The 26,550-nt window shown below is 43.8% G+C and overlaps 1 protein-coding gene across 4 annotated transcripts in view; it reads right to left on the reverse strand.

Moving 5' to 3' along the window:
• ena (ENAH actin regulator enabled) overlaps positions 1–26,550 on the reverse strand; it is a 597,539-nt gene that overhangs the window by 546,608 nt on the left and 24,381 nt on the right. The window lies entirely within an intron of this gene.

Below are 26,550 nucleotides of genomic sequence, written 5' to 3' on the forward strand. Positions count from 1 at the left end.
GAGAAGGAATACCTTTACCTATGTGAAGACACAATATATCCTGGAGAAGGAATACCTTTACCTATGTGAAGACAGAATATATCCTGGAGAAGGAATACCTTTACCTATGTGAAGACACAATATATCCTGGAGAAGGAATACCTTTACCTATGTGAAGACACAATATATCCTGGAGAAGGAATACCTTTACCTATGTGAAGACAGAATATATCCTAGAGAAGGAATACCTTTACCTATGTGAAGACAGAATATATCCTAGAGAAGGAATACCTTTACCTATGTGAAGACAGAATATATCCTAGAGAAGGAATACCTTTACCTATGTGAAGACACAATATATCCTGGAGAAGGAATACCTTTACCTATGTGAAGACAGAATATATCCTGGAGAAGGAATACCTTTACCTATGTGAAGACACAATATATCCTGGAGAAGGAATACCTTTACCTATGTGAAGACACAATATATCCTGGAGAATGAATACCTTTACCTATGTGAAGACACAATATATCCTGGAGAATGAATACCTTTACCTATGTGAAGACACAATATATCCTGGAGAAGGAATACCTTTACCTATGTGAAGACACAATATATCCTGGAGAAGGAATACCTTTACCTATGTGAAGACACAATATATCCTGGAGAATGAATACCTTTACCTATGTGAAGACACAATATATCCTGGAGAAGGAATACCTTTACCTATGTGAAGACACAATATATCCTGGAGAAGGAATACCTTTACCTATGTGAAGACACAATATATCCTGGAGAAGGAATACCTTTACCTATGTGAAGACACAATATATCCTGGAGAAGGAATACCTTTACCTATGTGAAGACACAATATATCCTGGAGAAGGAATACCTTTACCTATGTGAAGACAGAATATATCCTGGAGAAGGAATACCTTTACCTATGTGAAGACACAATATATCCTGGAGAAGGAATACCTTTACCTATGTGAAGACAGAATATATCCTGGAGAAGGAATACCTTTACCTATGTGAAGACACAATATATCCTGGAGAAGGAATACCTTTACCTATGTGAAGACACAATATATCCTGGAGAAGGAATACCTTTACCTATGTGAAGACACAATATATCCTGGAGAAGGAATACCTTTACCTATGTGAAGACAGAATTACATTGTTGTAAGCTATATATCCTGGAGAAGGAATACCTTTACCTATGTGAAGACAGAATTACATTGTTGTAAGCTATATATCCTGGAGAAGGAATACCTTTACCTATGTGAAGACAGAATTACATTGTTGTAAGCTATATATCCTGGAGAAGGAATACCTTTACCTATGTGAAGACAGAATATATCCTGGAGAAGGAATACCTTTACCTATGTGAAGACACAATATATCCTGGAGAAGGAATACCTTTACCTATGTGAAGACACAATATATCCTGGAGAAGGAATACCTTTACCTATGTGAAGACACAATATATCCTGGAGAAGGAATACCTTTACCTATGTGAAGACAGAATATATCCTGGAGAAGGAATACCTTTACCTATGTGAAGACACAATATATCCTGGAGAAGGAATACCTTTACCTATGTGAAGACACAATATATCCTGGAGAAGGAATACCTTTACCTATGTGAAGACACAATATATCCTGGAGAAGGAATACCTTTACCTATGTGAAGACACAATATATCCTGGAGAAGGAATACCTTTACCTATGTGAAGACACAATATATCCTGGAGAAGGAATACCTTTACCTATGTGAAGACACAATATATCCTGGAGAAGGAATACCTTTACCTATGTGAAGACACAATATATCCTGGAGAAGGAATACCTTTACCTATGTGAAGACAGAATTACATTGTTGTAAGCTATATATCCTGGAGAAGGAATACCTTTACCTATGTGAAGACAGAATTACATTGTTGTAAGCTATATATCCTGGAGAAGGAATACCTTTACCTATGTGAAGACAGAATTACATTGTTGTAAGCTATATATCCTGGAGAAGGAATACCTTTACCTATGTGAAGACAGAATATATCCTGGAGAAGGAATACCTTTACCTATGTGAAGACACAATATATCCTGGAGAAGGAATACCTTTACCTATGTGAAGACACAATATATCCTGGAGAAGGAATACCTTTACCTATGTGAAGACACAATATATCCTGGAGAAGGAATACCTTTACCTATGTGAAGACACAATATATCCTGGAGAAGGAATACCTTTACCTATGTGAAGACACAATATATCCTGGAGAAGGAATACCTTTACCTATGTGAAGACACAATATATCCTGGAGAAGGAATACCTTTACCTATGTGAAGACACAATATATCCTGGAGAAGGAATACCTTTACCTATGTGAAGACACAATATATCCTGGAGAAGGAATACCTTTACCTATGTGAAGACACAATATATCCTGGAGAATGAATACCTTTACCTATGTGAAGACACAATATATCCTGGAGAAGGAATACCTTTACCTATGTGAAGACACAATATATCCTGGAGAAGGAATACCTTTACCTATGTGAAGACACAATATATCCTGGAGAAGGAATACCTTTACCTATGTGAAGACACAATATATCCTGGAGAAGGAATACCTTTACCTATGTGAAGACACAATATATCCTGGAGAAGGAATACCTTTACCTATGTGAAGACACAATATATCCTGGAGAAGGAATACCTTTACCTATGTGAAGACACAATATATCCTGGAGAAGGAATACCTTTACCTATGTGAAGACACAATATATCCTGGAGAAGGAATACCTTTACCTATGTGAAGACACAATATATCCTGGAGAAGGAATACCTTTACCTATGTGAAGACACAATATATCCTGGAGAAGGAATACCTTTACCTATGTGAAGACACAATATATCCTGGAGAAGGAATACCTTTACCTATGTGAAGACACAATATATCCTGGAGAAGGAATACCTTTACCTATGTGAAGACACAATATATCCTGGAGAAGGAATACCTTTACCTATGTGAAGACACAATATATCCTGGAGAAGGAATACCTTTACCTATGTGAAGACACAATATATCCTGGAGAAGGAATACCTTTACCTATGTGAAGACACAATATATCCTGGAGAAGGAATACCTTTACCTATGTGAAGACACAATATATCCTGGAGAAGGAATACCTTTACCTATGTGAAGACACAATATATCCTGGAGAAGGAATACCTTTACCTATGTGAAGACACAATATATCCTGGAGAAGGAATACCTTTACCTATGTGAAGACACAATATATCCTGGAGAAGGAATACCTTTACCTATGTGAAGACAGAATTAAATTGGTCAACAAATAAATCAGTCAAAACTCTCACAACTTGGGACTTTGAATTTTTTTGGCTGATTTTTTCACAGATTTCAAACCCTATTTTCCTTGTTTCTTTAGGTTGTTTGGATGATTAGGGACCAGATTAGGGCTTTTTGACTTATATAAAGTATACCCTAAATATATCCCCTAAATCATTATAATTATTATAATTATCACTATACAGTATTTTGTTGTGTTATTTTTTCTTGACTTCATTTCAACACAGTGACCTTCAACTTTCACATATTTGAGTATGAATGCCAAACAATGTTTATTACAACATACAAGTAAATTCATAAATTTGAACTGCCTTATTCAGTGTCGATAACTTCAACTTCAATTACATCTATAACTAGAATTTCAACTTACTTCAGTATCCAAAAATCTAGTTTCTGACTGACTCTCACCATTTTTATATATACTGTAGTGTAATTACCTAAGTGTAATTACAGGATGAGAGCTACGCTCGTGGTGTCCCGTCTTCCCAGCACTCTTTGTCATATAACGCTTTGAAACTACTGACGGTCTTGGCCTCCACCACCTTCTTACCTAACTTGTTCCAACCGTCTACCATTCTATTTGCAAAAGTGAATTTTCTTATATTTCTTTGGCATCTTTGTTTAGTTAGTTTAAATCTATGACCTCTTGTTCTTAAAGTTCCGGGTCTCAGGAAATCTTCCCTATCGATTTTATCATTTCCTGTTACTATTTTATACGTAGTGATCATATCGCCTCTTTTTCTTCTTCTGTCTTCTAGTTTTGGCATATTTAATACCTCTAACCTCTCCTTGTAGCTCTATTCCTTCAGTTCTGGGAGCCACTTAGTAGCATGTCGTTACACCTTTTCCAGTTTGTTAATGTGCTTCTTAAGATATGGGCACCACACAACCACTGCATATTCCAGCTTTGGCCTAACAAAAGCTGTGAACAATTTCTTTAGTATTTCCCCATCCATGTATTTAACAGCAATTCTGAAGTTAGAAAGTGTAGCATAAGTTCCTCGCACAACATTCTTTATGTGGTCCTCAGGTGATAGTTTTCTATCTAGAACCACCCCTAGATCTCTTTCTTTATCAGAATTCTTTAAAGATTTCTCACATAATGTATAGGTTGTGTGGGGGTCTATGTTCTCCTATTCCACATTCCATAACATGGCATTTATTAACATTAAATTCCATTTGCCAAGTGGTGCTCCATATACTTATTTTGTCCAGGTCTTCTTGAAGGGCATGACAATCATCTAGGCGTCTTATCCTTCCTATTATCTTAGCATCATCAGCAAACATGTTCATATAATTCTGTATTCCATCTGGTAGATCATTTATGTAAACAATGAACATCACTGGTGCAAGAACTGATCCCTGTGGTACTCTACTTGTGACATTTCTCCAGTCAGATACATTGCCTCTGATCACTGCCCTCATTTTTCTATCAGTCAGAAAAATTTTCATCCATATTAGAAGCTTACCTGTTACCCCTCCAATATTTTCCAGTTTCCAGAACAACCTCTTATGTGGAACTCTGTCGAAAGCCTTTTTCAGGTCCAGATAGATGCAGTCAACCCAACCATCTCTTTCTTGTAAAATCTCTGTGGCTCGATCATAGAAACTGAGTAAATTCAATACACAGGATCTTCCAGATTGAAAACCATACTGTGTCTGACATTATATAATTTCTCTCCAGGAATTCTACCCATTTAGTTTGTATTATTTTGTCCAATATTTTGACTATTACACTTGTCAATGATACAGTTCTATAACTGAGGGGATCTTCCCTGCTGCCACTTTTGTAGATTTGAACTATTAGCCTTTTTCCACACATCAGCTACAACTCCTGTACACAGGGATGTCTGAAAAATCAACGAAAGTGGAATGCTGAGCTCAGGTGAACATTCTCTCAGAACCCATGGTGAAACTCCATCTGGGCCAACTGCTTTGTTCTTACTTAGCTCCAAGAACATTTGTTTCACTTCGTCTCTAGACACCTTTATGTGCTGTATGCTGTTCTCTGGAATTCTTATTGTGTCTGGTTCTCTGAAGAACTCATTTCGTACACACACACTTTGGAACTTTTCGTTTAATGTTTCACACATTTCACATCACATTTCACATTACACACAGGGGAGTGTGTACACTCCCCTGTACACACTCCCCTGGGTGAGTAGCACTCATGAAGGGAGCCCATAGGTCATCGTCATCGCCCGTATTATCACCACCACCACTTGGTGCCATCTCCCATCTTTGATGAAAGTGATACTGTTGAATCATTTTCTGGGTTCAGTGACACTGCATCTGATACAAATAGCATAGATGAACCCAGTGGTAGCAGCTACTGGCATGGTGTTACTAGGCAGAGATTTGCAGTGTCAGCAGCATGCCCTGCCAAGCGTCACCATGTCTCCCCCTCACGACGACACTGATGACAGTGTTACATCTACATCTACATCTGCTTTCCCTGCTCGCTCTACTAGTATAGAAGGTAGAAGAGCTTCAACTCCTGCCCAACGGAGATTTACTGCTAGAAAATGGGCCCACAGTGGTGGCACCTGCAGAATTGGTGGCCGTGGAGGTGGTGTTGCTACCGGGAGAAGGAGCACGGCTAAATTTGTTTGGGAGGACTGTGATAATTTAGTTTCCACACAAACCTCAATTTGATGATAGTGATGTAGGCATTGCACCAATGTTCCTGTATACAGGTGCCGACATGTCTGAAACTGATTATTTTCTTGCATATTTTGATGAGCCATACACACAACATCTTGTTGACGAAACCAATAGGTATGCAGCGCAACTAATTGGAGGTGGGTTATTACCTGCTTCACATATTGTATGGTGGAAGAACACCACTGTGGCTGAGTTGTATGTGTTCTTTGATCTGTGTCTGCTCATGAAACATTCGGTGAAGCATGTCATACAGGATTATTGAAACAGAGTACACTGTTCCAACCCCGGTGTTCAACAAGTACATGTCACAGACTGACAGACTGGCTGCTAAAGATGGCTTTACAATTCATGAGCCTGCCTGCCTACCACCTACAGTAACAAAAGCCAAAGGTGTACACGAGTGCATTGTTTGCAAGAACTCGGAATGAAAAACCAGAAAGCGAAAATCTCTGGGATCATATGCATCGAGTGAAAAGTCCCACTTTGTCTCATGGACTGCTTCTTTGAATATCAAGATGCATTTGACAAATGTGACCATGGATGAATATCAATGATGAATATGAATGATGAAGATGAATATGAATGATGAATATGAATGGCATTCAACAAATGTGACCATGGAGTGATTGCACACAAAATGAGGTCAATGGGTATAACTAGTAAAGTAGGACGCTGGATACTCAATTTCCTTTCAAACAGAACACAAAGAGTAACAGTCAATCAAGTAAAATCAAGTCCGAGTGCAGTTAAAAGCTATGTACCTGTACACAGTCCATGCACCACTGCTGTTCCTTATTCTCATATCAGATACTGTATAGACAAAAATACAAGTCACAGCTTGTCTCATCCTTTGCAGATGATACAAAAATCAGCATGAAAATTACCTCTGCTGAAGACATTGAAAAACTACAAACAGACATTAACAAAGTTTTCGATTGGGCAGCAGAAAATAACAGAATGTTTAACAGTGATAAATTCCAGGTACTCAGATACGGCAAAAATGAGGATATGAAACATAATACAGGGTACAAAACACAATCGAATCTTCCCATAGTAGAAAAACAGCATGTCAAGGATTTGGGAATAATGATGTCCGACGACCTAACGTTTAGGGAGCATAACCAAGCAAGTATTGCATCAGCCAGAAAAATGATAGGATGGATTACGAGAACTTTCAAGTCCAGAGATCCCATCACAATGGTTGTACTCTTCAAATCACTTGTGATGTACCGTCTTGAGTACTGCTCAGTACTCACTTCCCTCTTCAGAGCAGGAGAGATTGCTGAAATAGAGGGAATACAGAGAACATATACGGCATGCATAGAAGAGATAAATCACCTAAACTATTGGGATCGTCTCAAAGCTCTCCAAATGTACTCACTAGAAAGGAGACGAGAGAGAGATATCAAATAATATACACATGGAAAATATTGGAGGGACAGGTCCCAAATTTGCACAGTAAAATAACAACATACTGGAGTGAACGATATGGAAGAAAAAGCAGAATAGAACCAGTGAAGAGCAGAGGTGCCATAGGCACAATCAGAGAACACTGTATAAACATCAGAGGTCCGCGGTTGTTCAACGTCCTACCAGCGAGCATCAGAAATATTGCGGGAACAACCGTGGACATCTTCAAGAGAAAACTAGATTGTTTTCTTCAAGGAGTACCGGACCAATCGGGCTGCAATGGGTATGTAGGCCTGTGGGCCGCTCCAAGCAACAGCCTGGTGAAAAAAACTCTCACAAGTCAAGCCTAGCCTCGGGCCAGGCATGGGGAGTAGAAGAACTCCCAGAACCCCATCAAGCAGGTATATGTGGGCCTGCGGGCCGCTCCAAGCAACAGCCTGGTGGACCAAACTCTCACAAGTCAAGCCTGGCCTCGGGCCGGGCTTGGGCAGTAGCAGAACTCCCAGAACCCCATCAAGCAGGTATATGTGGGCCTGCGGGTCGCTCCAAGCAACAGCCTGGTTGACCAAACTCTCACAAGTGGCCAGTAGAAGAACTCCCAGAACCTAATCAAGCAGGTATCACTCATTTGCTAAGTACTGAGTGTGTAATACAGTGTGTTAAAGTGTGTTACTGTGTATTGTGTGAAACTGTACATAAAGTAATTTTAGTGAATTTTGAACAAGTAATATTGCAACAATAAACATTTATTGTAGCCACATTACTGATACATGTGTCACAGTTCCGTGGAACATTATGAACATTCTCTACTGTATAACTATTGTATAGGACACATATATGAATCATATACGATACAAAAAATTCATTATAAAGCATTACAAATATATAGAAATATTATTTGTATATACTGTACTGTATATTTGTGGCAACTCGCGAAGCTTGAATGGCCCGGGTGACTGTGTCTAGGAGCTTCACACACAGGCGGACAGCCCCTGATGACGTCACACACAACTTCTGACCATGTTCCCACAGCCAAAGTGAATATGATAATTTTTTTTTTTACGTGTACATGTTCAAGGAAGGGAATTTATCATTTTACAAAGATTTTTTTTTAACACTTGATTTTCAGTGCACCGGGGAAATTTCACAATGAACACGGTACACAACAGAGGTTATATCATAATTTTTTCACATTTTAGCAAATTTGCATTTTTTATCTGTACATATTCAAAATGCTTTAAGTAATTATATATTATGCTTAACTAAACTTAAATATATTGTACTAGAAACGGTGCCGGAACGAATTAAATTCGTTATTCGAGGTTCCATTGTAATAACGTAATAACAGACAATATGGTTTTTGAACAGGAAGATTCTGTGTAACAAATCTACTTAATTTAATATGATACTTAATTAATTTAATAATTTACTTTAATTTACATATTACTTAATTTATTATCTACTTAATTTTTATGATAGAGCCACAGAGATTCTACAGGAAAGAGATGGTTGGGTTGACTGTGAATATCTAGACCTAAAAAAGGCTTTTGAATCCCACACAAGAGGTTGTTTTGGAAACTGGAACATGCTGGAGGGGTGACAGGGAGACTTCTGACATGGATGACAAATTTTCTGACAGAAAGGAATACCAGAAGGAATAGACAATTATATGAACATGTTTGTGGATGATGCCAAGATATTAAAGAAGATTGGAGACAGACAATTGTCATGCCCTTCAAATGGATCTAGACAAAATAAGTGCTTGGAGCGACATGTGGCAAATGAAATTCAATGTGAATAAATGTCATGTTATGGAACGTGGAAGTGGAGAAAATAGGCCATACACAACTCATAAATTATGTGGAAAGAAATTAAAGAGCTCTAATAAAGAACAAGATGTAGGGGTGGTTTTGGATTTTCTGGGATTCTGTTTTATTCACCAGAGGAACACATAAAAAACATTGTGTGAGGGGCGTATGCGTCCCTTTCCTACTTCAGACTCACTTTTCATTACATAGATAGTGAAATACTAAATAAACTGTTAATGACTTTTGTGAGAACAAAATTGGAATATGCAGCAGTTGTATGGTGCTCACATCTCAAGAAGAACCTCAATAAATTGGAAAATGTGCAAAGGCATGTTAGAAAATGCCTTTGTAGCATGCCTTTCCTTTGCCTTTCCAGAAATGAAATGAAAAACAAGAGTTACGAGGAAAAGCTAGAGGCGTTAAATATGCCAAAGCTAGAAAACAGAAGGAAAAAGAGGTAATAAAATCACCACTTACAAAACAATAACAGGGATCAACCAAATTGACAAAGAGGAATTCCTGAAATCAGCAACTTCAAGAACAAGAGGACACAGATTCAAGCTAAGGAAACAAAGGTGCCAAAAAATATTAGAACATTTTCTTTTGCAAACAACGTGGTAAGTGGTTGGAATAAATAAAGTGAGAAGGTGGTGGAGGCCAAAACCGTCAGTACGCAGTTTCAAAACGTTATACAACAAAGAGTGCTGGGAAGACGGGACACCACAAGCATAGCTCTCATCCTGTAACTACACTTAAGTAATTACACTCACACACAAGGAAATTTACTATAAACCGTGCAGACGACGAAATTCAAGATGGCCATCGGCAAGAAGAAAAACACACCAGAGCTGCCGTTTTGTGGATTCAATGAGGAAAGTGTTAATATGAGCAGTCTGCACAAATTGGCAAAATTAGTCATTATTATAAACTATCATGTAGAAATAATCAGGAATTTAAGAGAAAGTAATGACCACTTGAGTAGCAAAGTAACAGATCTTGAGGGGGCTAGTGAAACAATTATACAAGGACAAGAATCACTGGGAAACTAAAGGCAAAGTGATGGAGGAGAATGTTGGATTTGTTGAATCCAAAATGTTCCTTTCACCCTGATGCCTCTGTTACCTAGCAGTAAATAGGTACCTGGGAATTAGACAGCTGCTACAGGCTGCTTCCTGGGGGTGTGTAACAAAAAGGAGGCCTGGTCGAGGACCGGGCCACAGGGCACTAAGCCCCGAAATCATCTCAAGATCACTTCAAGATGGTAAAAATGATGACTTTAAACATAATACAGGGTACAAAAGACAATCAAATGTGCCCATAGTAGGAAAGCAGCATGTAAAGGATTTGGGAATAATGATGTTTCATGACCTAACGTTTAGGGAGCATAACCAAGCAAATATTGAGTCAGCCAATACACATCGAGTCAAAATACACATGGAAAATACTGGAGGGCCAGGTCCCAAATCTACATAGTAAAATAACAACGTACTGGAGTGAACGATATGGAAGAAAATGCAAGATTGAACCAGTGAAGAGCAGAGGTGCCATAGGCACAATCAGAGAGCACTGTATAAACATCAGAGGTCCGCGGTTGTTCAACGTCCTCCCAGCGACTATAAGAAATATTGCCGGAACAACCGTGGACATCTTCAAGAGAAAACTGGACTGTTTTCTAAGAGAAGTTCCGGATCAGCCGGGCTGTGGTGGGTATGTGGCCCTGTGGGCCGCTCCAAGCAACAGCCTGGTGGACCAAACTCTCACAAGTCGAGCCTGGCCTCGGGCCGGGCTTGGGGAGTAGAAGAACTCCCAGAATCCCATCAAGCAGGTATATGTGGGCCTGCGGGCCGCTCCAAGCAACAGCCTGGTGGACCAAACTCTCACAAGTCAAGCCTAGCCTCGGGCCGGACTTGGGGAGTAGAAGAACTCCCAGAACCCCATCAAGCAGGTATATGTGGGCCTGCGGGCCACTTCAAGCAACAGCCTGGTGGACCAAACTCTCACAAGTCAAGCCTGGGCTTGGGCAGTAGAAGAACTCCCAGAACCCCATCAAGCAGGTATATGTGGGCCTGCGGGCCGCTCCAAGCAACAGCCTGGTGGACCAAACTCTCACAAGTCAAGCCTGGCCTCGGGCCGGGCTTGGGCAGTAGAAGAACTCCCAGAACCCCATCAAGCAGGTATCAAGAGCACCACCATGCAACACATGGACAAAATAGGAGCTGGATAATGAATGAGAGGGCCTCATAACACTCATGAGAGAGATTATAGCGAGAGTGGATAAAGATTGATCACAAGTTTTGGTAATGAACGACTTGTAATCCACAGAGTGGGAGGCCCATGAAGCTAGAACAGACTTTTGTACCTGTAGAACAAGCTATGAGGATGAGGGAAGGGGATGTTCCTTCCATGCTGGATTTGATATTCACCAGGAAAGAGGAAGAGATATTTGACATTCAGTACCTTTCCCCCTTGGGCAAAAGTGACCATGTCCTTTTGGGAATAAAGTATGCAATGTGCTATAATCTAGAAGAGAATGAGGACGTTGAAGCAGTTGAAACACCTGATTTCAGGAGAGGACATTATGGGAAACTTAAGACATTTCTTTAAGGAATTTAACTGGAAACACTTGCTGATAGGCAAGGAAGTAAATGAGATGTATGTCACATTTTGTGAAATACATGATAAAGGCACAAACAAATTTATACTAAAACAGAGATGCAGAACTAAGAAACAGAATTTGTTCGACAGAAATTGCAAGAGGACCAAAAAACACAAAAATGGAATCAACATAGCAAGATGCCAAAGCCCAAACATACCAGTGATACAAAAGAGCACGAACAACTACACGGAAGCGAGGAGAGAGACGGAAAGACATTTTGAGAGAGGGATAAGAGACAAATGTAAAACAGAACCAGGCCTTACCTGCATCTTACAAGGAGAGGGTCTCATGAGTTCTTCAACTCTCTGAGCCCAGGCTATATTCTATCAATTCATAGAAAGCAAATTAAAGAAAAAGTAAAAGCATTAAAGTAAAGGATAATATTCAGAGGTTGAATATGGGAAACAGATTCACAGAAAATGAAAAGGAAATACAGTAAGTGAAAGATTAAATGAACAGTTCCAAAGTGTTTTTGTGTAAATTAAAATCTTCAGACAACCAGAGACAATAAGAAGCAATACAGACTCCAGAGAACAACATAAGAGCACATAGAGGTGTCTAGAGAGGAAGTGGACAAACTGCTCAACGAGCTAAGACAGAACAAGTCAGCTGGCCCAGACGGAGTTTCACCTTGGGTTCTGAGAAGGCCAGGTTTTGGTACCAGGTCCGGCATCCCACTTCAACTGATTTTTCAGGCATCCCTGTGTACAGGAGTTTCAGCAGATGGGTGGAAAAAGGTTAATATACAGTACAGTAGTTCCAATCTATATAAGTAGCAGCAGGGAAGACACACTCAATTATAGAACTGTATCAATGACAAGTGTAAAAATCAAGATAGTGGAAAAATAATTAAAACTAAATGGGTAGAACACCTGGAGAAAAATTATATAACAACAGACAGTATGGTTTTCAACGGGGAAGATCCTGTGTAACGAACTTACTCGGTTTCTATGATACAGCCACCGATTTTACAGGAAAGAGATGGTTGCGTTGACTGCATCTATTTGGACCTAAAAAAGGCTTTTGACAGAGTTCCACATAAGAGGTTGTTCTGGAAACTGGAACATGCTAGAGGAATGGCAAGGAGGCTTCTAACATGGATGAAAAACTTTCTAGCAGAAAAAGAGGACAGTAATCAAAGGCAATGTATCGGACTGGAGAAATGTGACCAGTGGAGTATCACATAGTTCAGTTCTTGCACCTCTAATGTTCAATGTCTATATAAATGACCTACCAGATGGAATGCAGAATTATATGAACATGTTTACTGATGATGCTATGATACTAGGGAAGATAAGAAACTTAGACAATTGTCATGCCCTTCAAGAAGACTTCCAGTACAGTTGGATTTGTCCTCGACGCAAAATCAAGAATTCCGGGTTCGAATCCCGGGCGGGACAGAAATGGTTGGACACATTTCCTTTCACCTAATGTTTCTGTTCACCTGTTCATCTAGCAGCAAGTAGGTACTCAGGAGTTAGTCAGCTTGTTGTGGGGTTGCGTCCTGGGCGGGGTCAGTAATTCGGCCCTTTACCTCGATATAAGTCTACCACGTATGAATACACTCTGGCTTACTGTCCCCCGGCACAATGAATTATTATGAATTATTAATGCGAATAAATGCTGTGTTATGGAATGTGGAATAGGAGAAAATAGATCACACACAACCAACAAATTATGTGAAAACATCTTTAAAAATTCTGATAAAGAAAGATCTAGGGGTGGTTCAATATAGAAAACTGTCACAAGAGGACTTCATTAAGAACATTGTGAGAGGAGCCTATGTTATGCTGGATACCTGCTTGATGGGGTTCTGGGAGTTCTTCTACTGCCCAAGCCCAGCCTGAGGCCAGGCTTGACTTGTGAGAGTTTGGTCCACCAGGCTGTTGCTTGGAGCGGCCCGCAGGCCCACATATACCTGCTTGATGGGGTTCTGGGAGTTCTTCTACTGCCCAAGCCCAGCCTGAGGCCAGGCTTGACTTGTGAGAGTTTGGTCCACCAGGCTGTTGCTGGGAGCGGCCCGCAGGCCCACATATACCTGCTTGATGGGGTTCTGGGAGTTCTTCTACTGCCCAAGCCCAGCCCGAGGCCAGGCTTGACTTGTGAGAGTTTGGTCCACCAGGCTGTTGCTTGGAGCGGCCCGCAGGCCCACATATACCTGGTTGATGGGGTTCTGGGAGTTCTTCTACTGCCCAAGCCCGGCCCGAGGCCAGGCTTGACTTGTGAGAGTTTAGTCCACCAGGCTGTTGCTTGGAGCGGCCCGCAGGCCCACATATACCTGCTTGATGGGGTTCTGGGAGTTCTTCTACTGCCCAAGCCCAGCCTGAGGCCAGGCTTGACTTGTGAGAGTTTGGTCCACCAGGCTGTTGCTTGGAGCGGCCCGCAGGCCCACATATACCTGCTTGATGGGGTTCTGGGAGTTCTTCTACTGCCCAAGCCCAGCCTGAGGCCAGGCTTGACTTGTGAGAGTTTGGTCCACCAGGCTGTTGCTTGGAGCGGCCCGCAGGCCCACATATACCTGCTTGATGGGGTTCTGGGAGTTCTTCTACTGCCCAAGCCCAGCCCGAGGCCAGGCTTGACTTGTGAGAGTTTGGTCCACCAGGCTGTTGCTTGGAGCGGCCCGCAGGCCCACATATACCTGGTTGATGGGGTTCTGGGAGTTCTTCTACTGCCCAAGCCCGGCCCGAGGCCAGGCTTGACTTGTGAGAGTTTAGTCCACCAGGCTGTTGCTTGGAGCGGCCCGCAGGCCCACATATACCTGCTTGATGGGGTTCTGGGAGTTCTTCTACTGCCCAAGCCCGGCCCGAGGCCAGGCTTGACTTGTGAGAGTTTGGTCCACCAGGCTGTTGCTTGGAGCGGCCCGCAGGCCCACATATACCTGCTTGATGGGGTTCTGGGAGTTCTTCTACTGCCCAAGCCCGGCCTGAGGCCAGGCTTGACTTGTGAGAGTTTGGTCCACCAGGCTGTTGCTTGGAGCGGCCCGCAGGCCCACATATACCTGGTTGATGGGGTTCTGGGAGTTCTTCTACTGCCCAAGCCCGGCCCGAGGCCAGGCTTGACTTGTGAGAGTTTAGTCCACCAGGCTGTTGCTTGGAGCGGCCCGCAGGCCCACATATACCTGCTTGATGGGGTTCTGGGAGTTCTTCTACTGCCCAAGCCCGGCCCGAGGCCAGGCTTGACTTGTGAGAGTTTGGTCCACCAGGCTGTTGCTTGGAGCGGCCCGCAGGCCCACATATACCTGCTTGATGGGGTTCTGGGAGTTCTTCTACTGCCCAAGCCCGGCCCGAGGCCAGGCTTGATTTGTGAGAGTTTAGTCCACCAGGCTGTTGCTTGGAGCGGCCCACAGGCCCACATATACCTGCTTGATGGGGTTCTGGGAGTTCTTCTACTGCCCAAGCCCGGCCCGAGGCCAGGCTTGACTTGTGAGAGTTTAGTCCACCAGGCTGTTGCTTGGAGCGGCCCGCAGGCCCACATATACCTGCTTGATGGGGTTCTGGGAGTTCTTCTACTGCCCAAGCCCAGCCCGAGCCCAGGCTTGACTTGTGAGAGTTTGGTCCACCAGGCTGTTGCTTGGAGCGGCCCGCAGGCCCACATATACCTGGTTGATGGGGTTCTGGGAGTTCTTCTACTGCCCAAGCCCGGCCCGAGGCCAGGCTTGACTTGTGAGAGTTTAGTCCACCAGGCTGTTGCTTGGAGCGGCCCGCAGGCCCACATATACCTGCTTGATGGGGTTCTGGGAGTTCTTCTACTGCCCAAGCCCGGCCCGAGGCCAGGCTTGACTTGTGAGAGTTTGGTCCACCAGGCTGTTGCTTGGAGCGGCCCGCAGGCCCACATATACCTGCTTGATGGGGTTCTGGGAGTTCTTCTACTGCCCAAGCCCGGCCCGAGGCCAGGCTTGATTTGTGAGAGTTTAGTCCACCAGGCTGTTGCTTGGAGCGGCCCACAGGCCCACATATACCTGGTTGATGGGGTTCTGGGAGTTCTTCTACTGCCCAAGACCGGCCCGAGGCCAGGCTTGACTTGTGAAAGCTTGCTCCACCAGGCTGTTGCTTGGAGCGGCCCATAGATCCACTTATCCGCCACAGCCTGGTTGGTCTGGCACTCCTTGAAGAAAACTATCAAGTTTTCTCTTGAAGATGTCCACCGGTGTTCCGGCAATATTTCTCATACTCACTGGGAGTATGTTGAACAACCGTTGATTTCTGATGTTTATACAGTGTTCTCTGATTGTGTCTATGGCACCTCTGCTCTTCACTGGTTCTATTCTGCATTTTCTTCCATATTGTTCACTCCAGTATGTTGTTATTTTACTGTGTAGATTTGGGACCTGGTCCTCCAGTATTTTCCATGTGTATATTATTTGACCTCTCTCTCGTCTTCTTTCTACTGAGTACATTTGGAGAGCTTTGAGACGATCCCAATAATTTAGGTGCTATATTATTTCTATGTATGCTGTATATATTCTATGTACTCCCTCTATTTCAGCAATCTCTCCCGCTCTGAAGGGGGAAGTGAGTACTAAGCAGTAATCAAGATGGGACAGCACAAGTGATTTTAATAGTACAACCATTGTGATGGGATCCCTGGATTTGAATGTTCTCGTAATCCATCCTATAAGTTTTCTGGTTGATGCAATATTTGCTTGTTTATGCTCCCTAAATATTAGGTCGTCAGCCATCATTATTCCCAGATCCTATACATGCTGCTTTCTTACTATAGGAAGACCCAATGTGTTTTGTACCCTGTATTATGTTTCAGGTCCTCATTTTTACCGTATCTGAGTACCTGGAATTGATCACTGTTAAACATCATATTATTTTCTGCTGTCCAGTCGAAAACTTTATTAATATATGCTTGTAGTTTTTCGATGTCTTCAGCAGAGGTAATTTTCATGCTGATTTTTGTCATCGGCAAAGGATGATACGAAGCTGTGACTTGTATTTTTGTCTATATCTGATATGAGAATAAGGAAAAGCAGTGGTGCAAGGACTGTACCCTGAGGTACAGAGCTTTTAACTGCACTTAGATTCGATTTTATTTAGTTGACTGTTACTCTATGTATTCTGTTTGACAGAAAATTTAATATCCGTCCTACTTTATCTGATACAGTATTTTCATTGATCTCATTTTGTGTGATATCACTCCTTGGTCACGTTTATCAAATGCCTTTGCAAAATCCGTGTATACCACATCTGCATTCTGTTTTTCTTCTAATGCCTCATTTGATTTTGTTGTAGTGGTCAAGTAGCTGCGAGTCGATCAGCCTAATGGATCAGGTATTCTTTGGAGGTGTTTGTCGAGTTCTCTCTTGAACACTGTGAGAGGCCAGACAGTTATGCTCCTCATGTGTAGCGGGAGAGTGTTGAAAAGCCTTGGGCCCTTAATGCTGATAGAGTTCTCCCTTGGCATACCTATTGATCCTCTGCTTTTCAGCAGGGATATTTTGCACATCTTGCCATGCCTACTGGTCTCATGTGATGTTATTTCTGTGTTCAAATTTGGAATCAGTCCCTCTAATATCTTCCACATGTAGATTATTATGAATCTTCCTCGCCTGCATTCTAGAGAATACAGATCTTGAACTTTTAATCAGTCCCAATAGTTAAGATGACTTATAGGGAGGATTCTAGAAGTACAAGATCTTTGTACGCTTTCTAGGTCAGCAATTTCTCCGGCTCTGAATGGGGCTGTTAAAGTTCAACAATATTCCACCCTAGAGAGCATTAGTGTCTTAAAAAGAATCATCATTGGTATGGCGTCCCTTGTTTGGAAAGTTCTTGTTACCCAACCTGTCATTTTCCTTAAAGTCGTGACAGCTACTTTATGGTGTTCTGTAGGAGTAAAGTCTTCCTGACATGATTACTCCTAGATCCTTTACATTGCTTTTTCATTCTACAGAGGGATTTGATTCCGTTTTATATATGGTTTCCATTTTTAAATTTAAATTTTTTCCATAGTGCAGGAGCTGGAACTTATTTTCATTAATCATTATATTATTATCTGTGGCCAATGGAAAGACCCGATTTACATCCGATTGGAGATTTGCCGTGTCCTCTATATTGTCTACTCGCATGTCTACTAGTGTCATCCGCAAATGATAATACAGTGCTGTAGTTTGTGTCCTTGTCTTTGTCTGATATTAGGATGAGAAAAAGTACCATAGTACAGTACTTTGAGGGATTGAGCTTTTTACAGTAAATGATCCGGGTTTTACTGTGTTGACTATTACACTCTGTGTTCTGTTCGTCAGCAAGTTGAAGATCCATCTCCCTACTTTGCCAGTAATTTCTTTAGAGTGCATTTTGTGCACAATAACACCGTGGTCACATTTGAGGAAAGCTTTTGCAAAGTCTGTGTATATTACATCTGCGTTTTACTTGTCTTCCATGGTACCTAAGGCCATGTCAAAATGATCTAGCAACTGTGAGGGGCAGAAGTGCCCCGTTCTGAACCTGTGTTGTCCAGGGTTATGTAGATGATGTGATTCCATGTCATTTATAATCTTACTTCTTAGCACTCTTACAAAGATTTTTATGATGTGTGAGGTTAGAGCTATTCGTCAATAATTCTTGGATCTACTTTATTACCTCCTTTGTGAAGTGGCAAGATCTCCGCTGTTTTAAGTATGTCAGTGATGACGCCAATATCTAGGCTCCATCTCCACAAGATGTTTAGGGCCTGTGATAGTGGTGTTTTGCACTTCTTGATGAATATAAAATGCCACAAGGCTGCCACCACCCCATTACATTCATTACTACAAGAGTATTGATAATTACTTATTAGGGGAATCACCAGTGATTCATGGGGGAATTCTTGGAACTCCATATTCATCAAGAACTGTACAAAACCACTATCGCAGGCCCTTCACATTCTGTGGAGACAAAGCCTAGATACTGGCGTTATCCCTGACATACTAAAAACAGCAGAGATAGCACCACTTCATAAAGGAGGAAATAAGGCAGAGGCAAAAAATTACAGACCGATAGCACTAACATCACACATCATAAAAATTTTTGAGAGAGTGCTAAGAAGTAAGATCACAAAATACATGGAATCACAGCATCTCCATAACCCCGGACAACATGGTTTCAGAACAGGGCGCTCTTGCCTGTCGCAGTTGCTGGACCACTATGATATGGCATTAGATGCTATGGAAGACAAACAAAACGCTGATGTAATTTACACAGAATTCGCAAAAGCGTTTGATAAATGTGACCATGGTGTTATTGCACATAAAATGCGTTCAAAAGGAATTACCGGGAAAATAGGCAGATGGATCTACAATTTCCTGACTAACAGAACCCAATGTGTAATAATCAACAAAATAAAATCCAGCCCATCAACCGTGAAGAGCTCAGTCCCCCAGGGTACTGTGCTTGCTCCAGTACTTTTTCTCATCCTCATATCGGACATAGACAAGAACACAACCTATAGCACTGTATCATCCTTTGCAGATGACACTAGAATTTTCATGAGAGTTGGCAACATATAGGACACGGCAAACCTCCAATCAGATGTAGATCAGGTCTTTCTATGGGCTACAGAAAATAATATGGTGTTTAACGAGGATAAGTTCCAGCTCATGCACTACGGAAAAATTGAAAATATAAAAACGGAAACCACGTACAAAACTCAGGCAACTCATAACATAGAACGAAAAGGCAATGTAAAGGATCTGGGTGTACTCATGTCGGAAGACCTTACCTTTAAAGAACACAATAAAGTAGCCGTCACAACTGCAAGAAAAATGACAGGTTGGATAACAAGAACTTTTCACACTAGAGATGCTATACTGATGATGATACTTTTCAAAATGCTTGTGCTCTCTAGAGTGGAGTACTGCTGCACAATGACAGCCCCTTTCAAAGCTGGAGAAATTGCTGACCTGGAGAGCGTGCAAAGATCCTCTACTGCTAGAATCCACTCAGTAAAACATCTAAATTACTGGGACCGACTAAAGAGCCTAAATCTGTACTCCCTTGAGCGCAGGCGGGAGAGATACATAATAATTTACACGTGGAAAATAATTGAGGGGCTGGTCCCAAACCTGCACACAGAAATAACATCACATGAGACCAGAAGACATGGCAGGATGTGCAGAATACTCCCGTTGAAAAGCAGAGACGGAACAGGTACTCTGAGAGAGAACTATCAACATCAGAGGCCCGAGACTGTTCAACACGCTTCCACTACACATAAGGGACATAACTGGCCGATCCCTCACAGTGTTCAAGAGAGAACTATCAACATCAGAGCCCCGAGACTGTTCAACACGCTTCCACTACACATAAGGGACATAACTGGCCGACCCCTCACAGTGTTCAAGAGAGAACTATCAACATCAGAGGCCCGAGACTGTTCAACACGCTTCCACTTCACATAAGGGGCATAACTGGCCGACCCCTCACAGTGTTCAAGAGAGAACTATCAACATCAGAGGCCCGAGACTGTTCAACACGCTTCCACTACACATAAGGGACATAACTGGTCGACCCCCTCACAGTGTTCAAGAGAGAACTATCAACATCAGAGGCTCGAGACTGTTCAACACGCTTCCACTACACATAAGGGACATAACTGGCCGACCCCTCACAGTGTTCAAGAGAGAACTGGATAAGCACCACCAAAGGATACCTGATCAACCAGGCTGTGACTCATACGTCAGGCTGTGACTCATACATCAGGCTGCGAGCAGCCGCGTCCAACAGCCTGGTTGATCAGTCCAGCAGCCAGGCGGCCTGGTCGATGACCGGGCCGCGGGGACACTAAGCCCCTCAAGGTAACCTCAAGGGGGAAACCACTGCACCCTGTTGACTTTAACTGCTACTGAGAGATTTCCTCTTTTGATGTAATCACCTACTGACAGTTATGTTAAAATAATTTAATACTGAAGAATTTGGGAGGTTCAATGTCCTTGATGACATCCACGGGAGACGACAACTGGGAAACTAGTGACACATAATGATGGAAATTTAACAAGATTTTATTTAATCGAAATAGTGATATAACAAATTCCTAGATCACCTGCACGGTCAAATTCCTAAGTCACTATTATACACTGGCAAAATGGTAAATAATTTAGACATCAGAGATATCACCTAGGAACCATGGCACTTACAGCTGGAGACCTCCTGTCTCCCACTTGGCTCTGATGACACCGAAACAGCCCAAGCTAATATCAGCTGGTGTTTTTTTGTTTGTTCGAAACTACAATGGATGACTCGAAGTCTGCGACCCTCGTGCATCTTGAAAACAACACACTCAGCATTTTATAGGAATTTCTAATTAAAAACTGTTTGACAAGAGCTTATCCCAACTATCTCATAACTAATGGCTTTGGCAAAAACTCTTATCTATTGTTAATAACATCATAGTCTACAGGAATTTTTCATTAAAGTTGTTTGAAAAGACTCTTACCTAACAGAGGGCGAGGCCGACCACCTGACCCCTACACTTCAAGGACGGGAGACGAATTATGGAGAGAGAGAGAGAGAGAGAGAGAGAGAGAGAGAGAGAGAGAGAGAGAGAGAGAGAGAGAGAGAGAGAGAGAGAGAGAGAGAGAGAGAGAAAGAGAGAGAGAAAGAGAGAAAGAGAGAGAGAGAGAGAGAGAGAGAGAGAGAGAGAGAGAGAGAGAGAGAGAGAGAGAGAGAGAGAGAGAGAGAGAGAAAGAGAGAGAAAGAGAGAATGAGAGAAAGAGAGAGAAAGAGAGAGAAAGAGAGAGAAAGAGAGAGAGAGAGAGAGAGAGAGAGAGAGAGAGAGAGAGAGAGAGAGAGAGAGAGAGAGAGAGAGAGAGAGAAAAGGGAGGGAGGGAGAGAAGGGGGGGAGGGAGGGAGAGAAGGGGAGGGAGGGAGAGAAGGGGGGGAGGGAGAGAAGTGGGGGAGGGAGAGAAGGGGGGGAGGGAGAGAAGGGGGGGAGGGAGAGAAGGGGGGGAGGGAGAGAAGGGGGGGAGGGAGAGAAGGGGGGGAGGGAGAGAAGGGGGGGAGGGAGAGAAGGGGGGGAGGGAGAGAAGGGGGGGAGGGAGAGAAGGGGGGGAGGGAGAGAAGGGGGGAGGGAGAGAAGGGGGGAGGGAGAGAAGGGGGGAGGGAGAGAAGGGGGGGGAGGGAGAGAAGGGGGGGGAGGGAGAGAAGGGGGGGAGGGAGAGAAGGGGGGGGAAGGAGGGAGAGAAGGGGGGGGAAGGAGGGAGAGAAGGGGGGGAGGGAAAGAAGGGCTGAGGGGGAGAGAGAAGGAGGGGAGGGAGGGAGAGAAGGGGGGGGGGAGGGAGAGAAGGGGGGAGGGAGGGAGAGAAGGGGGGAGGGAAGGAGAGAAGGAGGGGGAGGGAAGGAGAGAAGGAGGGGGAGGGAGAGAAGGGGGGGGGGAGGGAGTTTCCTGGTTGTTACAGCACAGTCAAGAGCTATGTAAAAATATCCCCATCTCACAGAAGGTTGATTATAGAGGACCGTGTGAGGGAGAGGGAGGGAGAGAAGGGGGGGAGGGAGAGAAGGGGGGGGAGGGAGAGAAGGGGGGGAAGGAGGGAGAGAAGGGGGGGGAGGGAAAGAAGGGCTGAGGGGGAGAGAGAAGGAGGGGAGGGAGGGAGAGAAGGGGGGGGGGAGGGAGAGAAGGGGGGAGGGAGGGAGAGAAGGGGGGAGGGAAGGAGAGAAGGGGGGGGGGAGGGAAGGAGAGAAGGGGGGGGGGGGAGGGAGAGAAGGGGGGGGGGGAGGGAGTTTCCTGGTTGTTACAGCACAGTCAAGAGCTATGTAAAAATATCCCCATCTCACAGAAGGTTGATTATAGAGGACCGTGTGATCAGTAGTCTGCACCGACAAACTTTGGATGCAGTATAAAGATACCAAGAACACGAGAGTGAATTAAGTAGTAATGATACTAAAAATATCCCTTGCAAACAAATTGTGCAAGTACAGTACTCATCTTACAGAATGGTTAGTCATACAAGGCCATGTGACGAGTAGCCTACGCTGGAAGGCTTTCAGTGCATTATAAGGATATCCTTAAGAAAAAATGAGTTACTAAAATGATTGCAAAGCACCAAGTGCCTGACAGCGGCAGGTTTGAAGGGTATAATGACCTTCAATAATATAGTGAGAGATCATGACCAACTTCATGCATTATTACAAAGTGCCGAGAATGTTAAACAACTCTATAGGGAAACAACCAATATTTCAGACTTGCCTCCACGAAAACTACATGGGGGTGAGGGGGGTCTGTAAATGCCAATATTAGTTAAAGCATTTCACTTGGGCCAATCCTGACTGACCTATGATACTTCCCTACCCCCACCATGCATCATGTGTGAAAGTTTGGAGAAGTTAACTCAAAGATTCTGGCCTCCAACCTCAGGTAAACTCTTATAGATATAAATAAAAAAAAGAGAATGTCTGTTTGAAGCTGGGAGGCAAATGCTTGGGGCTCACCTCACCAAACTTTTCAAGGTGACTGGCTTTTGTCCAGGGTCACAGGTGGGTCGGGGTCACGTCCCAACAACACTCTCCATTCCCCCTTCGCGTGAAACTGCAAAGGTGCTGGGGAAGGGGGATAATTTAATTCCAATCTAGTTAAATAAAAAGACCCCCATCCTCGTTAAGATTACAGGGATAAAGGGAATTTGGTAAAGTAAAAGTAGAGAAGGCGGTGAAGGTTAGGGAAGGTGATGAGTGGTAGGGAAAGTGGTGATGGGTAGAGGGTAAGGAAGGTGATGAAGGAGGGGAAATGTGGTGAAGAAGAGGAACTGCTGTCAAGAATTAGAAAAAGAGATGAAGGAGAGGGAAGTAATGAAGGGGGTAAGGAAGGTGGTGAAGCAGAGGGAAGGGGTGTGTAGTTAAGATTAATGGTGAGTACCACCTCTGGTGTCCCTATATTAAGAGAGAGGTTGATGATAAAGCCTTGCTTGAAGCCTTTATTTGTAAAATCTTTTCGGGTACTGCTGCTGGTTGCTAGACCGGTAAAGTTTGACAATCTCAGTAGATTTACAAACATTTAATTAAGTTATTGGAAAACATAAGTTTGGAGCAAAAGAGGCAATGTTGGTCTAAAAAATGTTACCAGACTGGATTCTGTGTATGTAATAACCATAAAGATGTTTACAAAAAAATTACAGAGGCCGGAATTATGATGCAAGCCGTGTCCAGACACAGTTCAGTTCTGGTTCTTCTGGGTGCAGGCGGGGCACGCCTCAGTTTACCAGTGTCTCCTGCCTATTAACGACCGTGCTTGAATTAACAAATCCACAAGGGCTGTGATGAGGGTTCGAACCTACATCTGAGAGGATCCCAGACGCGCCTTAATTATTTGATGCATTACGCTATTGTCATTTCTGTGTGTGCTTGAATTCTTTGTGAAGATTCTCATTGTTTTCTGCTTTTTATGGTTTCTGAACATAAAAGTAATTGCAGACGAGGAGTCACATAATTGACTTGAGAATAGTCCTGGACAGACCGAAATGTCGTCCCTTCACTTTCTAGTGTGTGGTTTGGTCAACAGAAGTGATTATTATAAATCACACCACGGGTCCCAAGAAAGTCAGTGGTAAAGTTCAACCTAAGAAAATAGTTTTGAGTAAAGGCAGTAAAGGATGCCTTCCTCGTCAAGAAAATGTGTGCAGTATGGGAAGAACTGCAAAGATTTGTTAAAAAAAAAAACTCACCCAGATAAAGCTGTGGCAGGCCATTACATTAACCTTTTTAACCCTTATGCTGCTCAGCATAAGGAGCCGGGAAGTGAAAAATATTCAAATTATGTAAAAATTACTTAATGTTAAACAAATCTCCAACTTATTGGCTTCAGGGTCGTGAAACTTTCATCAAAATATTTTCAGAAATTGATTTTAGACAAATTTTTTAAAAAGAAAGTTTTGTTCATAAGGAGAACAGTTTCTATTAACTGGAACTGAGGGATAATGCAGTAATAAAGAGATGCAAGCACCTGTTCGATACAAAAAGAAGAAAAAACCAGCGTTGAATGTAATGAAACGCCATTTTCTGGGTGAGACCCGGAGGCTCCCCGGAGCTTTACCGGCTGATATGCTAATGTCAGACTTTGGCATCAGTCATGTGTATGGAGTTCTAGGGCCTACCGGGGACCACGAGCCAGAACCTGGCCCCCTCAGAGAGGCAAGGGGAGCAATGGCCTATAGAAACCACCGTGTGGTTGGAAGCATTCTATGTCTGCCATCGGCCGGGTCAAGCATCCAGAAAGGTAAGCATTCCAAAACAAACCCCTATTCTGGTGAAAATTGCTACCTAAAGCCGAACTAGTGGATAGAACTCTTCAACAGAAAACAAGGAAACTAGTATGACGTCATACGTCACCGCGCCGCTGTCTGCGCAGCTCCCCCCTCCCCGGGAGGGGGAAGGGGGAGCCCCAGACCTCCCACGCCGGCTATCCACCATCAGTTCTGAGGCTGGATGTCAAAACACGCGAAAAACGCCGACCGGAGGGAGGGAGGGTTGCCGGGGAGTCTCCGGGTCTCACCCAGAAAATGGCGTTTCATTACATTCAACGCTGGTTTTCTGGGGGGAGCCCCGTCGGCTCCCCGGAGCTAACTACCCACAGAGGAAGGTCAAAGAGAGTCCGGGAGGCGGACACCACGCACCCCCCAAGGAGGCGAGACAACCGGCAGCAAACGCCAACCCAAGGCGCCACAGCCCCGAAAATCCCGAGAACAACACGAGAACCACGAGCAGCAAGACCCCTGCACGAACACCAAAAATCCATGCCCGAAAGACCGCAAGGCCACGTCGCCCAGACGGCAGCAAGAGCAGCGAAGCCACGAACGCCACAGGCATGAGGGAAGAACACAGGCAGCTTAGCCGCAAGAACACGGCTGACCACCCAGGACACTATTACCCGCGAACTGGGAAGAACAGAACCGGAGCAACGCAAACGCGCTCCGGACCCAAACGCCGTGGCACGCAAACAACAGCGGAGGGCCGCCACTGAACACAAACGACACACCCCCGGCCCGACCAACGAAGCACCAACAAACCCTGGACCCCTCCAGAATGCAGCAGCCCCACCCCGCGCCAGAAAAGATGAAGACTGCTGCCACCAAACAACCAAAACGCTAAAACCGAAGGAGCAAGAAAACTCAGCGACTCGACCCCCAGAGGCAAAGGCCCAAAGGAAAGAGCCGACGAAAAAACACACCGGAACCGATGGGGCACTACCAACTGAGGAGAAGACAGAGCACGCTGACCAGAGACCAGGATGGTGCAAGCGGCGCACGAACAGGCCGGAGGTGAAACGACGCACAAGACAGCTGACTAACGGTGCAGAAGCAACACCAAGACCGAAAGCAAGCTGAAGCGGCTCTGCCCGCGCCGCACGAAAAGAGGCGACAGTATGTGGCAAGACGACGGCCCCCAACCCCCACCAGAAAACCAAGCCGAGAGTAAGCCAAGCTAACAAGAGTAACCACCTAAGAAGGGACAGGAAAAGGAAAGACTGCCAAAATACCCCATACTGTCGCCAAGAGAAGCAAGCAGGTGGGACACCTACCACAAAGCCACCCGACCACCAACCGGAGGCGAGACCACGAGGCAGAACATAAGCAGCCCCGACAAGGCCCCTCCGAGCCCAGGAAAAAGGCGGAGCCGCGGGAAGATTTCGGGCGCGACCACCGAAACCCAGGCGGCACAAGGAGATGGAACGTCTGCCGAACAGAAA

This window comes from Procambarus clarkii, chromosome 6 (genome assembly GCF_040958095.1).
Source record: "Procambarus clarkii isolate CNS0578487 chromosome 6, FALCON_Pclarkii_2.0, whole genome shotgun sequence".
NCBI lineage: Eukaryota > Metazoa > Arthropoda > Malacostraca > Decapoda > Cambaridae > Procambarus > Procambarus clarkii.